The sequence below is a fragment of the Myotis myotis genome, unplaced genomic scaffold (assembly GCF_014108235.1).
Source record: "Myotis myotis isolate mMyoMyo1 unplaced genomic scaffold, mMyoMyo1.p scaffold_m19_p_2, whole genome shotgun sequence".
NCBI classification, from domain to species: Eukaryota; Metazoa; Chordata; class Mammalia; order Chiroptera; family Vespertilionidae; genus Myotis; species Myotis myotis.
In genome coordinates, this window is record NW_023416324.1 from 181,367,144 (window position 1) to 181,388,088 (window position 20,945).

Below are 20,945 nucleotides of genomic sequence, written 5' to 3' on the forward strand. Positions count from 1 at the left end.
AGGGTAGCAGGATAGATTATTAAGAAAAATACTGTCAGCTGATTTCTCAACAGAAACTTTACAGGCCAGAAGGGAGTGGCAAGAAATATTCAAAGTGATGAATACCAAGAACCTACAACCAAGATTACTTTATCCAGCAAAGCTATCATTCAGAATTGAAGGTCAGATAAAGAGCTTCACAGATAAGGAAAAGCTAAAGGAGTTCATCACCACCAAACCAGGATTATATGAAATGCTGAAAGGTATCCTTTAAGAAGAGGAAGAGGAAGAAAAAGGTAAAGATACAAATTATGAACAACAAATATGCATCTATCAACAAGTGAATCTAAGAATCAAGTGAATAAATAATCTGATGAACAGAATGAACTGGTGATTATAATAGAATCAGGGACATAGAAAGGGAATGGACTGACTATTCTTGGGAGGGAAAGGGGTGTGGGAGATGCGGGAAGAGACTGGACAAAAATCGTGCACCTATGGATGAGGACAGTGGGTGGGGAGTGAGGGCGGAGGGTGGGGCGGGAACTGGGAGGAGGGGAGTTATGGGGGGGAAAAAAGAGGAACAAATGTAATAATCTGAACAATAAAGATTTAATTAAAAAAAGAAAAAAGAAAAATACCTCTTTGAAAAAGTAAGAGATTATCCCTTTCTCCCCGCCTCCCCACTACCCCATCTCTGGTTACCACTTTTCTACCTCTGTTGCTAATGAATTAGATTTTTTTTTTTTAGGTTTTATGTATAAATGATAATGCAGTATTTGTCTTTCTGTATCTGGTTTATTTCACTTAGCATAATGTCCTCTAGATTCATCCATGTTGTCACAAATGGCAAATTTCCTTCTTTTTTTAAGTCTAAATAATATCCAGATATCTTTTTGCATATGAAATTGAGAATATGTTGAAGAAAAAGATGGTTTATTGGTCTGAGAGAGGGTTAATTTCAAATTAATTATCTATTAATTGAAGTAAGTTATGGAGACACACTTTTTAATTTGCCAGCACACTGTGGCTTGGAGGCTAGGGGACTGTCTAGGGCGGGGGGATAAAATGGAAACATATGTAATACCCTTTGTAATACTTTAAGCAATAAAAAAAAATAAAAAATAAAAAAAATAAAAATGTATATTTTTGATAGACACTATGTATACATAAGAATGAACAAATTGATTAATTTTCTAAAATTGAATATGCATTGTAGCCAGCCTCCAGATCAAGAGGCCACAAATTAGCAGAACCCCAGAAGGACCCATGTAGTCCTTTCCAGCTTTACTTACTCTAAAGGTAACCGCTATCCTCATTGCTATCACTGCAGAAGATTTAATCTGTTTTTAAATTTATATACATAAAATACAGGCATACAGGATGTAGTGTTTGATATCTGGATTCTGCTCAGCATTTTGATGGTTATATTCATTCATATTGTTTTGTAGAAGTATGGTTCATGCATGTCTATCTATCTATATATCTATATCTATATCTATCTATATCTATATCTATATCTATATCTATATCTATATCTATATCTATATCTATATCTATCTCTCTCTCTCTCTCTCTCTCTCTATATATATATATATAGAGAGAGAGAGAGCCTGGGTGGTCCTTGCGCCCTCATATGATGCTCTCATATCATCACAAGATGGCTGCCACAAATGGCTGGCAGGGGAGGGCAGTTGGAGATGATAGGGCCAGCAGGGGAAGGCAGTTGGGAGTGATCAGGCCAGCAGGGGAGCAGTTAGGCATCAATCAGGCCAGCAGGGGAGTGCTTAAGGGGCGATCAGGCTGGCAGGCAGAAGTGGTAAGGGGCAGTCAGTCAGGCAGGCAGGTGAGTGGTTAGGAGCCAGCAGTCCCAGATTGTAAGAGGGATGTCCAACTGCTGGTTTAGGCCCAATCCCTGCAGTCAGACATCCCCTGAGGGGTCCCAGATTGGAGAGGGTGCAGGCCAGGCTGAGGGACAACTCCTCCCCACCACATGCACAGATTTCGTGAACCAGGCCTCTAGTCTATATATATAAAAGCTTAAGTGACTGAACAACCAAATGACTGGTCAACCAGTAGCTGTGATGTGCACTGACCACCCGGGGACAGATGCTCAATGGAGGAGTTACCACTGGTGGCCAGTGCACTTCTGAGTGGAGGTGGCAGTAGCAGGTGTGTCAGGGCCAGGATGAGCAGGAGCAGTGCCCAGCCCCAGCTTGGGCTCCCCCCAGCCACCTGACACTACCCACACTGCTACATCTCCCTAGGGTTCCATATTACGAGAGGGCGCAGGCCACCTGAGGGACCCTACCAGTGCATAAATCTGTGCACCAGGCCTCTAGTCATTGTATAACATTCCATTGTGTAAATACACCATGACTTTCTGATCCATTGTATAGTTGATGAAATTTGAGTAATTTTCTACTTTTTGTTGGAACAGTACTGCTGTGAACATGCTCATACATCTTTTTGGTGCACTTACATTTGCATTTCTCTTCAGTGTACCTAGGAATGACATTGCTGGGTTCATTGTGTCTTTAAATCATCTTTGTGTTAGTGTACAAATCATTTAGGTTGAGAAGATCTGTGATGGCTGGTGTGCATAAATCAAGTGCTTTATGCAAGAGACAATGCAGAGCTTGAAGAGAGGTGACATGGTAGGTCAGTTAAACTCTTAAACTCTGAAGTCAGACTGGTTAGGTTCAAGCTCTCTCTCTGATAGTTTGCAATTGTATATAGAGACTAGAGGCCCAATGTATGAAATTCGTGCAAGGGTCTTGGCCCTCACAGCCAGGTGGCCTGCCTCAGCCCTTGCAGCCCTGACTTCATCCGGAAGAATGTCCAGAAGGACGTCTGGATGGTCGTTCAGCTGTCCAGTCTAATTAGCATATTATGCTTTTATTATTATAGATCAGTTAGAACCATCCCTCATCCTCAGATTTATCATCTATAGCAGTGGTTCTCAACCTTCTGGCCCTTTAAATACAGTTCCTCATGTTGTGACCCAACCATAAAATTATTTTCGTTGCTACTTCACAACTGTAATGTTGCTACTGTTATGAATCGTAATGTAAATATCTGATATGCAGGATGGTCTTAGGCGACCCCTGTGAAAGGGTCATTCGACCGCCAAAGGGGTCGCGATCCACAGGTTGAGAACCACTGATCTATAGAATGGAGATAATAAATGCATTGATTATTTATAAAAAATGTCTGATATCTGCAAAGTGCCTTATTTATGTAAACTATATATCTTATATATGCAAAGTGCCTGAAAGTTAATTATAAATAAATGCTAGTTACTATAATTACAGTTATTTTTACTAATTTAATTCTAACCTGGCTGTTTCAATATTTTTTTGCTATCTAGTTATTCCTCTATTTTTCTGCAGGCCATCTTTCTTTTAACAATTAATCAGTCGCAAAAGACCAGGTATTAAAAAGATTTGAGAAATATAATCCTGTGCTACTTGATACCCAAAGACCAAATTGTCAAAAAAATTAGAGACTTCAAAGTGTAGGCACCAACATCAATGTGCAATCTTCCTTCAGACTCAGTTGTTTTGAGCTGCCTGTATCTTCTCAGTGCTGAGAGGGACCAATTTATTTTACCAGTTATTTCCTTCTAACCCCATTGTTTCTTTTCCCTTTTTCAGTTCTGTTCAACTTCCCCTTTTTATTCAGCATGCTACTCAAATAGTTGATCTTAAAACATTACCAAAGCCACATCTAATGCTATCCATGGAGAATTTCTTCCTCATGGCTTAAAGAAAGAAATTCCAAATGAAGGTTTTTACTTTTGTAAATAATCAATACATATTTTAATTGCATGTTACAATCTCAGTTTTTCTTCTTATGTTATTCTGGATTACAGGGTAGCAGAGCATCTTCTTTTGCCTCTGGAATTCTCCCCATTGAGTTCAGGCGCAAGGAAAACACACACACCACATCAGTGTAGAGACTCCCTTTGTGCACCTTGCAGGAGGCCAGAGCAGAGACTGCAGTCCTGCAGACTTCTGCCTCAGTCTCCTTCTCCTATTCCCAAGGCCTTTGTGAGCCAAGGTGCAACCTGTCTCTGCTCAAGTGTAGGCACTGGAGGATATTTCTTTCTTTTGTTTTCTTTGCCGTGGCTTTGCCCACATGCATTTATTCAAGCTCACCTATTCCTTTTCTTCCAAGAGAGAATTTTCAGTAATTTGCATTTTCCAGACCCAATTTCTTATGCCCTGTTTACTAAGTGTTCTCTCTAGTGGCGTGGTATTTGGAGAGCCCCTATAGAAAGAATCAAACTGTTTCTACTGCTTTTGTTTTCCATTTACCTAATCTTATGTTTAAGCAATCAGCCAAATTCTCTTAGGCAACTGTGTTACAGAGTTCCAGTGAGTGAGATGATGATAGAATTCCAAGTACAGTGATTTTTAAAATCTATTATTTAATGTGAACCTTTTATAGGAAAGACAGCTATAATATAGAAAATTATTACCTAGGAAGAAAATGACACAGTTTAATGATTTCAAAGGCATCAAAAGAAAGCATAAATCTCTAAATATAGTGTTTAAGTATTATATATTACCAGAATTTTTTTTTTCAGATATCTATGTAATTAATAAAAATCTTAATGTTAAAAAGAAAGATACTTTTATTCTTCCAATGGCTGAATATTAATACTCATAATATACATCTTCATGATATTTTCCTACCTAATCATATTAATCTTTTTTTTAATTAAATCTTTATTGTTCAGATTAATACATTTGTTCCTCTTTTTTCCCCCCCATAACTCCCCTCCTCCCAGTTCCCGCCCCACCCTCCGCCCTCACTCCCCACCCACTGTCCTCATCCATAGGTGCACGATTTTTGTCCAGTCTCTTCCCGCACCCCCCACACCCCTTTCCCCCCCAAGAATAGTGAGTCCATTCCCTTTCTATGTCCCTGATTCTATTATAATCACCAGTTCATTCTGTTCATCAGATTATTTATTCACTTGATTCTTAGATTCACTTGTTGATAGATGCATATTTGTTGTTCATAATTTGTATCTTTACCTTTTTCTTCCTCTTCCTCTTCTTAAAGGATACCTTTCAGCATTTCATATAATCCTGGTTTGGTGGTGATGAACTCCTTTAGCTTTTCCTTATCTGTGAAGCTCTTTATCTGACCTTCAATTCTGAATGATAGCTTTGCTGGATAAAGTAATCTTGGTTGTAGGTTCTTGGTATTCATCACTTTGAATATTTCTTGCCACTCCCTTCTGGCCTGCAAAGTTTCTGTTGAGAAATCAGCTGACAGTCATATGGGTATTCCCTTGTAGGTAACTGAGTTTCTTTCTCTTGCTGTTTTTAAGATTCTCTCTTTATCTTTTGCTCTTGGCATTTTAATGATGATGTGTCTTGGTGTGGTCCTCTTTGGATTCCTTTTGTTTGGGGTTCTCCGCGCTTCTTGGACCTGTAAGTCCATTTCTTTCACCAGGTGGGGGAAGTTTTCTGTCATTATTTCTTCAAATAGGTTTTCAATATCTTGCTCTCTCTCATCTTCTGGCACCCCTATAATTCTGATGTTGGTACGCTTGAAGCTGTCCCAGAGGCTCCTTACACTATCCTCGCATTTTTGGATTCTTTTTTCATTTTGCTTTTCCGGTTGGTTTTTTTTTGCTTCCTCGCATTTCAAATCATTGACTTGATTCTTGCGCTCCTCTGGTCTGCTGTCGGGAGTCTGTATAATATTCGTTATTTCAGTCTGTGTATGCTTAATTTCTAGTTGGTTCCCCAATATAACATCGAGGGTCTCATTAGTTTTCTTGTAGATCTCATTAAGTTTATCGGCAGCTTCTAAACAGTTCTTGAGAGACTTTAAAAGTGTGGTTCTGAACTCTATATCTTCCATTGACAATTTTGTCCTGTTTCTTTGTCTCCGCATTTTGTTATGCTTTCTTGGTGCACCCCCTAGTGGTCTTTGTTCGAGGTCTTATAGTTAAATCTTGATTGTTGTAGCTAATACCAGGGAGGGTTTGACCTCCAGGCCAAGTGGCTATGAGAATCAGCTGTGTCAGCAGTGAGAGAACTTCTGTCCTCTAGGGAGGTGCTAATCTAGCCTTTGCCTGAGGCTATCTGGCAAAAGCCTCTGTGCAGGGCTTGGGCGGGGCGGGTCGCACAGGATCAACAGGGTGGGCCAGAGAGAGCAGTTATGGCGGCTCTCAGTCCTGTCCCCAGGGGCTCTGCCTCTCTGAGTCCCAGCACCCGCTGCAAAGCTCGGAGAGAAAGCTGCACTCGCTCTGACCGAAGCCAGACAGTCCCGCTTCTCCCGTTTGAGTCTGGGTCCCTAAAGACTCGCCTGTATCTGGAGCTCAGAGTCTGCGACTCCCTCCCGATTGAAAAAGCCAACTGCGCCCTCCGCCGCCAGCCCGCTCCGCGCACTCCGCACCTCAGAATTTGACTTCAGCACTGTGCCTCCTCTGAGTGTCTGTATGCGTTTCTCTTTCCTTCTAGTTGTAGGACTTCCACTCAGCCAGCGTTCCTGTGGTTCGGGGTGATGTCCGTTCTGTCTTTTAGTTTCACTTTTGAAGTAGTTTTTCAAGGCAGCAAACTCCGGCGTTAACCTATGCCACCATCTTGGTTCTCTCCTAATCATATTAATCTTTAAACCCTGTATAGAGTGTTGCTTGCTTTGTGAAATTTTTTTTTTTTTTGATAAATTAACATTGTCCTTGGTCCCCTTCCCATGACTCAGACATTTCAATTTCAGGAAGTAATGAAATAATAAGAAGAAATATTGTGACATAAAGGAATGAACATTTAACTGAGTCAGAGCACTTGAACTACTTTCTCTTCTCCAAAAATTAGGACATCACCACTGATAAATGAAAAATAGAGGCAAAGTTACTTTATTATAGAAATATTGAGAATTAAATTGGGAGAAAGGTTCTTTTTACTCACTTTCAATTTTAGGCAGTACTTCACTTTCATTTTGATTTATTTTTACTTATGTAAAACATTAAACTATTCTAAAATCAAGGTAAATTCAGAGAAGTCTTACCTGTTTCCTCACTCCTCAGATTGCTATACATTTATGAATTTTTGCTAATTCTACCCTCATTTTTTAAAGAAAATATAAGCAAAATATATACACACATGCCAAATACATATACATATGAACACAAACACATATTTCTCTTTCAAACAAAAAAATATGTTTTATATGAAATATGCTATGAATAATGTTCTACATTTCATTTTTTCATTTAATTTAAAAAAAGTATTCTAGCAATTATTCTATAGCATATAAAGACCTTCCTCAACCCTTTTTATATTCAAAATTTTCATTTACAGATAAGCCATATTTTATTTTCCCCATCCATATTGATAAAATGTGAATAGTTTTATTCATTGGTTATTATAAGTAAAGCCACAATTCATATTCTGTGCATGTGTCATTATGTATTTTTGCCAGTGTATCTGACATAGATTGCTAGAGCTAGATATGGAATGAGTTAAAGGTACATGCTTAAAAATGTTGATAAATGTTGCCAAACTCATCTCCATGAGGGTTTAACATTTGCATTCCAATTAGTGATAGTCACTTAGAGTGATTTTGTATTGTTGAATGTCTGGTATTTTTCATAATTATGAGCTTTATTTTATGATAATCCAGAGGATCTTAATCTTGCCTTCTTCCAGCAAGGATTTTGATTTTTCCCTGAACTGCTATTGGCTACTTTCCATCATCTAATTTCAAGTATAAAGGAGTCTAAGATTAGACCCCAACTTCTTCCCAAGATCACAAAGCATAGAATTCCATTTTAGTTCAAATGTAGACATGTGTCTAATAAACAAATACATTTTTCAAGTTGTTTTAACCTTTGGTACTTCTTGCTTCATTCACGGCTTTTTATTCTTTTTTATTTCGGTGGGGGTGGGGGGTGGCTCATTACTTTCTAGCAAGTCTAGAAGAATATTGAAAGGTGTATTTGCTGTAATTTATCAAGAATCTAGATGAACTTTGCAGAAGAACATTTGTGGGGAGGGGTAACTGACCTTCCATGTTACCCAAAGTAGGAATTAAATGTTTAAAATATTTTGATTGCTTCTTTATTGGAAGTTTTAAGCTTTCTCTTTGTCAATGTTTTGCTCCCCCCCATTTGTTGATTAATCTTGACAGAGATTTGTGTATGTGTATGTTTTATATTGCCCCCTTAAACGTTTCTAGATATATTTATTAAGTCTTTGTAGTTCACCCTATTCCTGACTTATTTATTAATTCAATCTTTATAATCTAGTAATATTTATAATATTTGTAAACTCTTTTAGTTCAATACTTATTTCTTTCATGTTTGATAAGTAGACTTTTTAGAACTGATTATTTATTCTATTTTTAGGTTTGGCTGTCTGCCATACATAGTTATATGTAATACTTTCATTGACTTAAATTACCTAAATAAGTTATTATTTATAAAAAATGTTTTAAGGTGGATTTTTTATACGGATGTGTGGGTTGCAATGTTTCATATCTTTATGTTATTAATTTTCCTTATTTTTTCCATTTTGGCCAAAATATGTGACTTTTGGGGCTGATTATTCAAATGTATTGAGTTTTTGGTTATGTGAAAGCAATGTAACAAAAATGTGGTAGTGTTCTAAGGGGTAATAAAAAGGAATTGTTCTTTGTACTTGTTTATATAACTCAGAATTTACTGTGGATATATTAGACCAAACTTTCTCAGTGTATCGGTGACCTTCATCCCTTGTTTTTTGTGGCCTTTTGTCCTAGACCTGTATGTATAACTGGTTGATTAGTTACTATCAGAGTCATTTCCCGGCTCAGGATCCAGGCACTAGTGAGGCTTAGAACACGGACTGCATCATCGCAGGAGTGGAATTTTTCTACTTAATCTCTTTTTGAGGTGCTGCTCTAAGGAAAGTGGCCTTTGTCTTTATTTCACCTGTCTTTAGGATCAGCATCCAAGCACAGCCTTCCAAAAAGAAAATGCTAGTCATGGAGCACAGTAGCCAGATTGTGCTCTGTTGATATCCGGTGGCTAAAGCAGCATCTGCTCAGGGTGGTGAGTTGGGAGTAGATGCCTGCTGTTTGTTTCACTATGGTCCGATCTGTATGATATATGGAAGAAATCCCCAAGGTCTGCCTTTTATAGATAATATTCGCCCTTCTAGAAGTTTTCCTCTACACTCAGAGTTCTTTGATCATTTAGGCCAGGATTTCAAAATCATTAGTTGTCACTGATGTTTTTTTGTTTGTTTGTTTTTAATCATTGAAAATGAGCTTTTATTTGTAAGATTAGTTGATATTTTAAAATAGGCCCCTTACATATCACAAATAATAACTTATCTTTCAGCCTAGAAGTATGATTGGTTTAACTTTAAAAAGATTAGAGTGGTAAGAATAAGTGTTGAGGACTGGGAGGTATGGACAATAGAAATAATGAGACCTGCCTTATGATGATTTAGAATGAGAAGATAAAGATATTTTTCCCTAGTTTGTCTTTAATTACCCATACCTGCAGAGATAAATTGGAAATCTTCCAATTAATCACTGTCAAATACTTACTACCCCATAGCTACTGTAGGTTTTTGTATGTTTTTTCTTTGTCGGGATGTTTAGTATTTTTTTAAAAAATATGTTTTTATTGATTTCAGAGAGGAAGGAAGAGGGAGAAAGAAATAGAAACATCCATGATGAGAGAGAATCATGGATCGGCTGCCTCCTGCAAGTCCCCCACTGGGGATTGAGCCCATAACCTGGGCATGTGCCCTTGACCAGAATCGAACCTGGGACCCTTCAGTCTGCAGGCTGACGCTCTATCCACTGAGCCAAACTGGATATTTAGTATTTTGCTAGTTGAGCTTTTTAATAGATTCTCTAAACCAATTTGCACTTTTAAATCAATGTCTTCTACTATATTCCTGTTTCATAATCTCAGAAACATTTGCTAATGAGAAAGCTGGGCTGTAGTGCAGTGATTTTCCTGTTTTAGAAATCAGAGGACACAAAGGGACATGTCAAAGGTCATAAAGTATGTATGACATAGAGAGTTATAAAGATGCACAAATGTTTTATGATTATTTTAATCACCAATTATGTACAAAATTTGTATGCCATATCACACTGGTATGCCACAAGAATTGTTAAAAGATCCAATCCCTGACTACTTAGTCAGGGGCACTGACCTCTTTTCTCTTAAGTTGTCAAATGGGAAAATGACAACAACCAACATAATAATAGCTGTCTGATATGAATGAATCAAAAAGATACCTATATTTTTTGGTGTGCTGCAGAATTTTAGTGGTTAGATTATGTGTGTTATGATATGAAAAAGGTTGAAAATTGCTGAGCTAGATAATAGATAGACAAATAGATGATGCAAGATAGATAGATAGGTAGATGACGATAGATAGATAGATAGATAGATAGATAGATAGATAGATAGATAGATAGATAGATAAGCAGACTTAACCAGGACTAAGATCAATGTCTAAAATATAGGCTGTAATAAATGTCTTCAACTCTTTAATACACTGATTAAATTCAAAGCACTAAACTGAGGTAACATGTTTCCTTGTATAATTTTTGTCATATATATGTATTCTAGTATTTTGACTAAAGAACATTGGCAAAGGCTCTACCTAAAATGTTCTTTTGTTTAAAATCATTCACATAATGTTACAGTCAGTTCTGATATCCTTTTTGTTTCCCCTAAGGGAAAAATAAAACCTTTCTTATAACTTAATAACCATTTAAGCAGAAGGTGAATGATTAGAGGAACTTAAGCTAAAGGAGCCAGTCAAATTTCAGAATCTCTCCTAGCTTTCACATGCCGAAAGTGAAACCCAATGCATCATAACTAGGGAAAAAAGAATGCTTTTGCTAAATGACATGGACTGGAGTGAATCACAGTTCCATTGTTTCCTTGCTGTAAGCCCATGGAAATGCAGTAAATCTCCCATTCACTGTCCTCATATGGACATTATAGGGATAACAAGATCTCCTTCCAATATCTGTTAGAATAGTATTACTGAGATTGGCAGGTAAGTACCAATTTTCAGACATGTTCTTTATTCTTAACAGCACGGTCTCTCTATTTAATCAATCTCATCCTGAGAATTGACTTTATGTAAAGCCCTAGTGTGAGAAAGACATAGGCAAGTACTCAAAATCATCAATTTTATGTGTATTTCAGAGATTCAAACATGAAATATTTGATAAGCATTCTATTGGAGAACAATGATCTTTATATCATAGAAGTCAAAGGACACAATTCATATAGTTAGGATATACTTGACATAAGAATATGAGGACACTGTTGCAAAATATCACTGCTAGAAAATATGTAGTTATTAAAGACATCGATAAGCTTGGGAAAATATTGGGTTCTAGGCCATAGCTGGTAAAAGTTAAAAGGCTTTTTGTGCCAAGCCAGCTCAGCCAAGGGTTTGAATGCCTGAGTGAGGGCAGCAAAAGGATGAAGAAATGACAGACAAAGAGAATAAGCTGGGTCTAAGTGGATCTTCCTGTGCTTGGCTGAGGCCACAGAGAGAAATCCAGAGGCAAGCTGAGCCTTTATTTTATAGTCAGAGGTAAACAATGTAGTGGTCACCATAGTTACAATGTTCTTGTGAGTTTCACTTATTTTGGCAGCACTTACAGTATCTCCCTCAGCCCATTAGCTTCCCAGATAAGATCTAGGGAGCATCATAAGGTCAAGCCTAATTATGCTAACAGGACTGTGCCCTCTAAGCTGGGGCTTGTTTGTGGCTTTTCCAATAGGTCAGTCTGAGGCTTAACCCTATAGCTGCGCCCTACAGCTTTTGACAAAACAAAGAGGCCATGTGGGTAACATAAGTACAGGGCAATGCCTGCAGCATCCCTTCCTAAGGATGCCTGCAATTTCAATATGGTGATAACAGAATTGATTACATTTACAATTGATTTTTTTTAAAGTATGTATATTTTTCATTCTGAAATGTTTTATTTGTTTTTAAAATTTAATTTATTGGGTGACATTGGTTCACAAAAGCATACCCGTTTTAAGTGTACAATTCAATAAAACATCATCTGCATAGTATATCATGTGCCCATTGCCCCCCATTTACTCCCCAACACCCCTTTCTCTTTGGCTAATGTCACACTGTTGTCTGTATTATTTTGTTCATTAGATTCCACATATAAGTGAAAGATATGGCATTTGTATTTCTCTGGCTTATTTAACTTTGCATAATAATCTTCAAGTTCATTCAGGCTGTTGAAAAGCTATTTCCTTTTTTTTTTTTTTTTTTTAACAGCAGAGTAGTACTTCATTGTTTTGATTGCTTTAAACGCTGCTTCATTATTGTGACAAATTGTATCTATCACATTTTATTTGGCTGTTGGAAGAATATATGAAACAATATTTTTTCCTTTCTTTGAAATATATAATTATTGATTTCAGAGAAAGAAAGGGAGAGGGAGAGATAGAAACAATAATGAGAGAGAATCATTGATTGGCTGCCTCCTGCGTGCCCCCTACTGTGGATAGAGCCCACAACCCCTGGCATGTGCCCTGACTGGGTATCAGACTGTGAACTCCTGGTTCATCTAGTTCATAGGTCAACACTCAACCACTGAGCTACACCAGCCAGGCTGAAATAATATTTTTTCAATGTTTCCCCAAAATACTCATCAATTAATTAAATAGATTTTAAGAATATCACACTAATAAATGCAAATACTAAGAAATGAAATTACTTTTGCTGCTAGTGTGTTCATCTCTTTAAATTCTATCTTTTTTTTTTTTCCTTTAATCTCTCTAATCACTCACACTTTAGCTAAGGTTCTAAAAGTTAAAATTGCCCTCAAGGACAATTCACTTTAAGGTCATGCCCAACGAGCTCCAGTCACTTAGGAGATGTCAATTATGTTCTTTACAATTTTCTTTTAAAGATTTGACTAGCACCACAAATATGCAAATTATGTGTTTAGTTGTAGAATTAAAACGATACTAGTGAGAATGTTTGCTTTTTGAGCAATTATGAATTTTTTTCAACTAGTATCTCTATATTTTATGACCAGCAACTTTTTCAATGTGTACATTTCTGTTAAAGCTCCTATTTACTTAATTTGGTCCTATTTTAGTTCATTTCTTCATTTTATTGATATTTAGATGTTTAAAATATTTTAGAATGTATTACCCCTATCTGACAAATAGTTTCAGTAGGTTTGTTCTAGAATCTCTGTACTTAAGACATATAAATACTATACTACACCAAGTGCCAATCAGTGTGTTGAAGAATTTGTCCTATCATTTGTAATATCATAAAAGGGCTTAGACAAACAAAATTGAAAATATATTCTTGGGAAAAATTAAATGTGGAAACACAGTTAACATTAACATCATATATACCCCAGAAAATAAATGTATCTAGGAAAAGTTATGCTGAGATAGATATCTATTTACCATAGCAACTAACTCATAGGAGCCTACCTAGCTAGAATTACAGACTATATCTCAAATATCATTTATCTCTTTGAGGAAATTTACTAATTTCTCAGATATAATACTTTGAAGAAAGCAATAAACTTATGATAATGCACATTGCATAAAACACAATGGAACACAAGTAGTAAAATACTCATGATTGCAGATAAAGCAAATTCTAAATGAAAAACAACATTGTTACTAGTCATTCGGGCTGTGCTTATACTACACTCAAATAAATCAACCAATGTATTATAAAATAATAAAACAATTTGATTTCCATTTGTCTATGTTGTTATTTTATTAACTGAATTGACTGTTTTTGGTCTGAATCAATTTATTTTTTTTGCTGTTGGGTAGAAACATTCTTAATGTTGGGTATGGGCATTAAATGGCAAAACAAACAACAAAACTGAGAAGAAAAATTACTGCAGCACAGATTTTAAGAAACATATTTTCCTGTTCACTGATCTCCTTTTATCTTCTGCCCATATGTTTCTGTGTTGCAGTTTTATCTCTTCCACACTTATGGAATACTTTGGCAGGGGAAATGAATTCTGATGAGACAGTCTTGGTGATATTCCAGAAAGTTTTTAAGAAGTTCAGATACCAAACACGGAACCTGTATTGCTATGTGTTGCAGGGATTTAACCTCCACTTGTCAACAGACTGGCGTGTTTGTTTGATAGATAAGTGTGATTTTATGATGCATGTTTGTAATGCTTAGTGATTCAATTGTCTTATTACTTTCTGACAGACTTGACCAAACCATAAGCTCATTTTTCAAAATTCACTGTATTTGGCTAAATGAAGGATTTTTCATGTATGAGGAAGATAAGAAAGCTACATATCATAGTAACATGAGCAAAGAGTACATTTCAAGTACCTATAGGGCCATGTGAAGAGCAGCCATGCAAGTCCAGTCATGTAATACCGGCAGCAGTGATAATACCATTAGCACATTCACCCCTGGATGGCCACAAGAGAAAATCCTGTTCTTTTATTCTCCCAACAAAATGTCTTATGCAAATGACTTGCATATATTACTATGCCAGATAGCTGAAACTTTTCATACAGAATACAGAATTTATCTCCCGTGTCAGAAATCATATATGATTCTGTGTATATAAAATTCTAAAATATGAAACTAATCTATGATGACAAAAACCAAATCATTGGATGCCAGAAAGGCAGGAAATAGGAGATAGTGAAAAGGAGAGATTGCAAAGGGAAAGAAGAAATATTTAGCATGATTATAGTGATTGCTTTGTGGGTGTCTACATAAGTCAAAACATCATATTGCATACTTTAAATATGTGAAGTTTATTATTGACTATTATACATCAAGACAATTCATTTTCTATTTCTATTTATTTTTTAAATATTTAAAATATAGTTGACATACAATATTACATTAGTTTTGGTGTTATGGGGCAACCCATAAGAGATGACCACCAGAGCCAAAGGGTAGAATTTAGGAGCCTTTATTAGCTCACCAGCGACTACTGTTACAGCACCCTGCCGTAGCAAGGACCAAACTGCAGCCCCGACCAGATGTAAAAGTAAGCTTTTATTCACAAAAACCACAAAAACGGTTGGCTAAACACACACAAAGTTCATCGCTCCATTTCTCAACATAGGTCACAGACTCATCCCTTAAAAAGGTCACAGGTTACAGACTTATACCCCTGAAAGGTCACAGGCTCAGACCTTAGAAAGGTTAGGCTCTTCACCCCTGGCTAAACCATGACCTGCTTGTAAAAAAATGTTAAGAGGGAGCTGTGGCCTTTGCAACAGAGCCAGTCCTGGTTCCCAGGTACAGAGGTATTTGCTTTCTAAAACCAGTAAGATCACAATCAATGGGATGTTCACATTATAATCAATAAGGCATTCAATCGAATAGGATGATTTATATAATTCAGAAAATCAAAATAACTTTTCTATTGTTAAGCCAAACAGCAGGGTTAGAGTTCAACTATAGTTTCTACCTGGGATGATTGCTACCATACTTCATTAGGTGTATAACATTGTGATTATAACTTTATACAACATATGAAGTGATCACCCTGAGAAATCTAGTACACATCTGATACCATAAATAGTTATTGCATTATTTCTCTGTCTGACTTATTTAACTCAGTACAATACCTTGTACATTCATCTACATTGTTGCAGATGGCAAGATTTCACTCTTTTTCATAGTTTAGTAATATTCCATTATATACTCTGGACATGTAGGTTGCTTCCATATCTTGGCTATTGTAAATAATGTTGTAATAATGCTACAATTAACATGGGGATGTATGTATATTTTTGAGTTAGTGTTTTGGATTTCTTTGGATAAATACTCAGAAGTAGAATTGCTGGGTCCTTCTGTGTCTCTTTTAAAAGCTCTGTTTTAAAGTTTATTTTGCTTGATATAAGTATTGATACCCTAGGGTTTTTTGTTTGTTTGTTTCCACTTTTAAGAAATATATTTTTTCCATCCCTTTACTTTTAGTCTGTGTGTGTTTTAATATTTTACATTTATTTATTTTATTGATTCCAGAGAAGAAGGAAGAGAGAGAGAGAGAGAGAGAGAGAGAGAGAGAGAGAGAGAGAGAGAGAGAATCAAACCCACAACCTAGGTATGTGCCCTGACCAGGAATCAGAACTGTGATCTTCCAGTGCATACAACACTCCAACTGGGCAGGGCTGTGTGTGTTTTTGATTTGAAGTAGGTCTCTTATAGGCAGCATATGTGTCAGTGTTGTTTTTTTATCCATTGAACCATCATACATTATCTGATTGAAGCATTTAATCCATTTACATTTAACTAATTAGTGGTAGGTATGTAGTTATTGCTGTTTTATTATTCATATTTTTATTTTTAAAAAAATTTCTTTAATAACATTCCTTGTACTACAGGTTTGTTTTTAGCTTTAGCTTTTTCTTGTCTGAGAGAAAATTCTTAAAATTATTTTAAAGTGGTGATTTTTTTTCATTTTCTGATCAATGATGGCAACAGCCACAAATGGATTTTTTTCTGTTTTCACTTGTGTTTTATTTGTATGTCCAGTGTATTCTTTTTTAAAAAAAATATATATATATTTTATTGATATTTTACAGAGAGGAAGGGAGAGGTATAGAATGTTAGAAACATCAATGAGAGAGAAACATCGACCAGCTGCCTCCTGCACACCTCCTACTGGAGATGTGCCCGCAACCAAGGTACATGCCCTTTACCGGAATCGAACCTGGGACCTTTCAGGCCGCAGGCCGACACTCTATCCACTGAGCCAAACTGGTTTGGCTGTATACTTTTTGTATTGGCCTAATGTGGTCAAAAACTATTTAAAAATAATTTTTAACATGGAAAATAAGACCAGAGGAGAATTATAAAAGCATACTCTGCTTTTCCAGTTTTTGTTTTTTTAAATGCTTGAGTTTACTGCTATCCATCTTGAAATTTCCTGATAAAGGGCAAGCCCATAAAAAGAGTCACCCATGATTTATGGGTGTAACACAGACCAAGCCTAAGACCTCTGCTGAAAATTGAGCTTGTCCATGTGTGGTGACCCAATAAGTGGTTGTCAAGGAGGAGGAGTAAAGATGAGAGAATTATTGGCTAATTCCCTTACAAAATATTTTAAAGTTCTGACATTTTATTTATAATTGTTTCCTTATGATAGTTTAACAAGGCCAATAGAAAAACTCTAGCCTTTGAAAATTAAATGCTATCAACCATGGCTACTTTAGGCACTAAAAAATGTTATCTGTCACTCAATTTATTAAATATGCTTATTGGTTAAGATTATACAATACAGAAACAGAGAAACAGGGGTTGTCTTTATTGACTATATTTATATGTCAGATAGTACTAAAAATCATGATAGCTTTATGGGTGTCAAATTTGAACAAAACACAATTGATATATTTGAATAGCAGAAGTTATGTTCATGACCCCAAAATAATCACATAAGTCCTAAGATCAAATTTTTCAGATGTTGCTACCAAACATTCACATACTAATACTTACCCACATATTGAATTTTTAGTTCCTTATCACAAATAAATCACACTATACTAATAGACTTGACCATATTGCCTTATTTATATAGAATAGATAATGATGCACCTACTGGTGCCAATGAGCTTGTGGTGGAAAATGTCAAAGTAGTGATTTTTAAATTTCAATCAGTAAGTAGTAAGAAGAAAATACAGACTAATAAATAGATTATTAGAGAAATATAAATAAATGGATAACTTCAAAATATATAAATCCAAGAGAAGCACAGGGATGCTGTGTAAGCATACTGGAAGAGCATGTAATCTATATTTAGGGGATCAATAAAAAGCTTGGGACTCCTAAGATAAGAAAGAGATAAACAGGATTTAGTGAGAGGAAAAATAATAACACATAAGACAAGAGGAAACAGCATGTTCATTCAGAGAAGAAAGATTGTCATACTCAACATTTAAATTAAAAAACAAATTCAGTCTTACTGGCATATACTGAAAATTGGCCAAAGATGAAGTTGGCAAATCAAGTAAGAATCAGGTCATAAAGGTCATTTTAAGCTATTTGATCATTTTCAAATTTATGTAAAAATATTGGGAGTCTTTGAAATATTTTCAGAAGCAGTGAAATTTAACAGATAACTAAAATTACTTAATTCCTTAATTGCCTACCTCTCTAGTTTATGGAAAAGACATTATTTAAATATGAGCATCATGAGGTTCCAAACTTTTATGAGAAAAACTAAGGAGCACATAATGAGACAGGTTTAATACCACCTGTCTTTACTGTGCTTTTGGTAATATTCTTGAAAAGGTCTAAGCTATACTGTTCAAAATAAATATATATTTTATCTATGCATATTTATGTTTCCATGTAGTAATATGTATATTCATATAATAAATCACAAGCCCTGGTACAATAGCAAAATATCAAAGAGAAGGAAAGCCAAAAGTCAACATGCCTACTTTGAATTTCCTTTCAAGAAACTACTTTAAATATAATTGAAAATAATTCTTTTTGATTTCCTTAATCTATCTCCAAATCAAAATTTAGCTCTGACCTCATTTCATTCTCCACTCCTTAAAGCAGTCATCTCATGTCCTTTGATCTCAGGATACTTATGAAACTATGTGTATATTTCTTAAACATTTATCATAGATATGAAAGTGCTCTAAATATGATCATATGAAATTAAAATGACACTTTACAGAAAGTTATACAAATGCAGAGACACAAATACTCTGTTTTTTTTTTTTTTATTGGTTCATATTTCTTCTTGTTTTTCTCTTTCCAGAATAGATCTTTAAGAAATATATAGATACTAGAGGCCTGGTACAGGAATTCGTGCGTGCATGGGGTCCCTAGGCCTGGCCAGCTATCAGGGCAGATCAGGGCCAGGCCAATCGGGGCCTGCTGGATGGGGGGAAGGATGTAGGGAGGGACCATGGACCAATAGGGGCCTGCCAGCCAGGGGGAAGGGTCAGGACGTGGGAGGTTGGCTGCTGGCCCCAAGGAGGGAGCTGGCCCTCAGCCTCCCTGAGAAAGTGATCGCTTCCGCCACCACCCATCTCAGTTCCCTGTCCCAGCCTGGGGCCCAAAGGCCCTGGCAGGGTTGGGAGAGGAGGCGATGGTCACCAGGCCAGACACACTGACTACCAGGGGGCAGCTCCTGCATTGAGCATCTGCCCCCTGGTGGTCAGTGTGCATCATAGCGACTGGTCAACTGATCATTCAGGTTGTTCGATTGTAATGGTCGCTTAGGCTTTTATATATAGAGATAACCATGGCCGTTTTGTAAATGACATTTTGGAAGATTTTAATCACACACTCAGTCTTCTGTGCTGCTCTTAGGCTATATTTTTAGCTCAAATAATGTAACTTGATATTTTTTCTTAATAAAAAATATTCAAAAAGATTAAAAAATAATTTAAGAGCAGGTAGAGAATTCACAGTGATTGTCGGTTGTGCCTACTTACAAGTTTCTAAAAACTACAACATCTCATGGAATGTAATAATTCCCATATTTAATTCAATAATTTGCTCTGTACAGTCAGTGAAATATAAGCAAAGAACCTCAAAATCTAGAAAGGAATGGAAGGATTGAAAATACCGGCCGCCGGAACTGGTTTGGTTCAGTGGATAGAACGTCGGCCTGAGGACTGAAAGGTCCCAGGTTCGATTCCGGTCAAGGGCATGTACCTGGGTTGCGGGCACATCCCCAGTAGGAGATGTGCAGGAGGCAGCTGATCAATGTTTCTCTTTCATCGATGTTTCTAACTCTCTATCTCTCTCGCTTCCTCTCTGTAAAAAATCAATAAAATATATTAAAAAAAAAAAAAGAAAGAAACTACCAGCCACCCTAAGGCCATCTGGAGATCACTAGTAACATAAAGCTTTGATTTTTTTTTTTAAGGCAAATGTCTTTACTTCAGAATTTTAATGTTTTCATGGACACCACACAGGTTAAGGTACAGATACCAAACCAAATAAACCAATCAACTGAGATATGAAAGCAATCCCTTAGTGAGAGGATGAAATAGGAAAAAAAGACTTTTCTTAAAGTTGTATTCATCAGCAATACTAAACTAGTTTTTGTTTGTTGGTTTTTACATCTTCTTTCTCATAAGTTTGTGATCTAAACTCAAGTCACTCAAGTCTTCTGGAAACCCTTCGGCTGAGAATATCTTCTCAGTTGAGAATTCCTAGATTGTTAGTGCACTCAGGCACTTGGGAAAAACAAACACTTATCATCCTTAAAATCTAAAAGAATTTCTCAGATGATTTTTTTTTTAATCAGAAAATATATGGTGTGTTTTTAAAAATAAGTGTTGCAAATCGAGAACAGAAACAAAAACAATAGAATGAGATATACATACACTAAAATAATTAAATATTAGAATTACCAAACACGGAAAATAAAATAAATGTTTATGTATTGACAGAATTAGAAGTGACATTAATAGAGACATTAAGAATCAGGTTATAAAGTCTGACTAGGCAAATTGCTGCAGGTGTGTTAGGGGTCAAGGACCCAGGGGTCTGCAACTCACTGTGGATTCTTGACTTCTGGCAGGAAATAATTCAGCTGCTAGCCAGCATCGAGTTTAAAGTGACGAGTTTATTAGTAAAGCAATGGGACAGAGAGTGGCTACTTCACAGGCAGAGCAGCCCCTCCCTGGTGGGACTTACTTCTTTTATTGAGGCTCATTTAATTGAGGGGTAGGGTGTTCAATAAGAGGGAGGAATATTCAGGATTTTTCTGGGAAAGTGATGGAGACCTTTTGGAAGAGCCCTTTCAGCCACTTTATGTCCTTATATGAGCGTTCTGTTTTCCACCGTGTGGCTTGGGGTGCATCATTTAGTATGCTACTGTGAGCGTAAAATAAGGCTATGGGTTGCCATAAGGTGAAATTAGTCATTATGTTGGATTGGGCTAGTCTACACTTGTTTAAAGTCATATGGGGGCTGATCTTTCTGTACCCTTGATAGTTCCTGTAGCCTTCA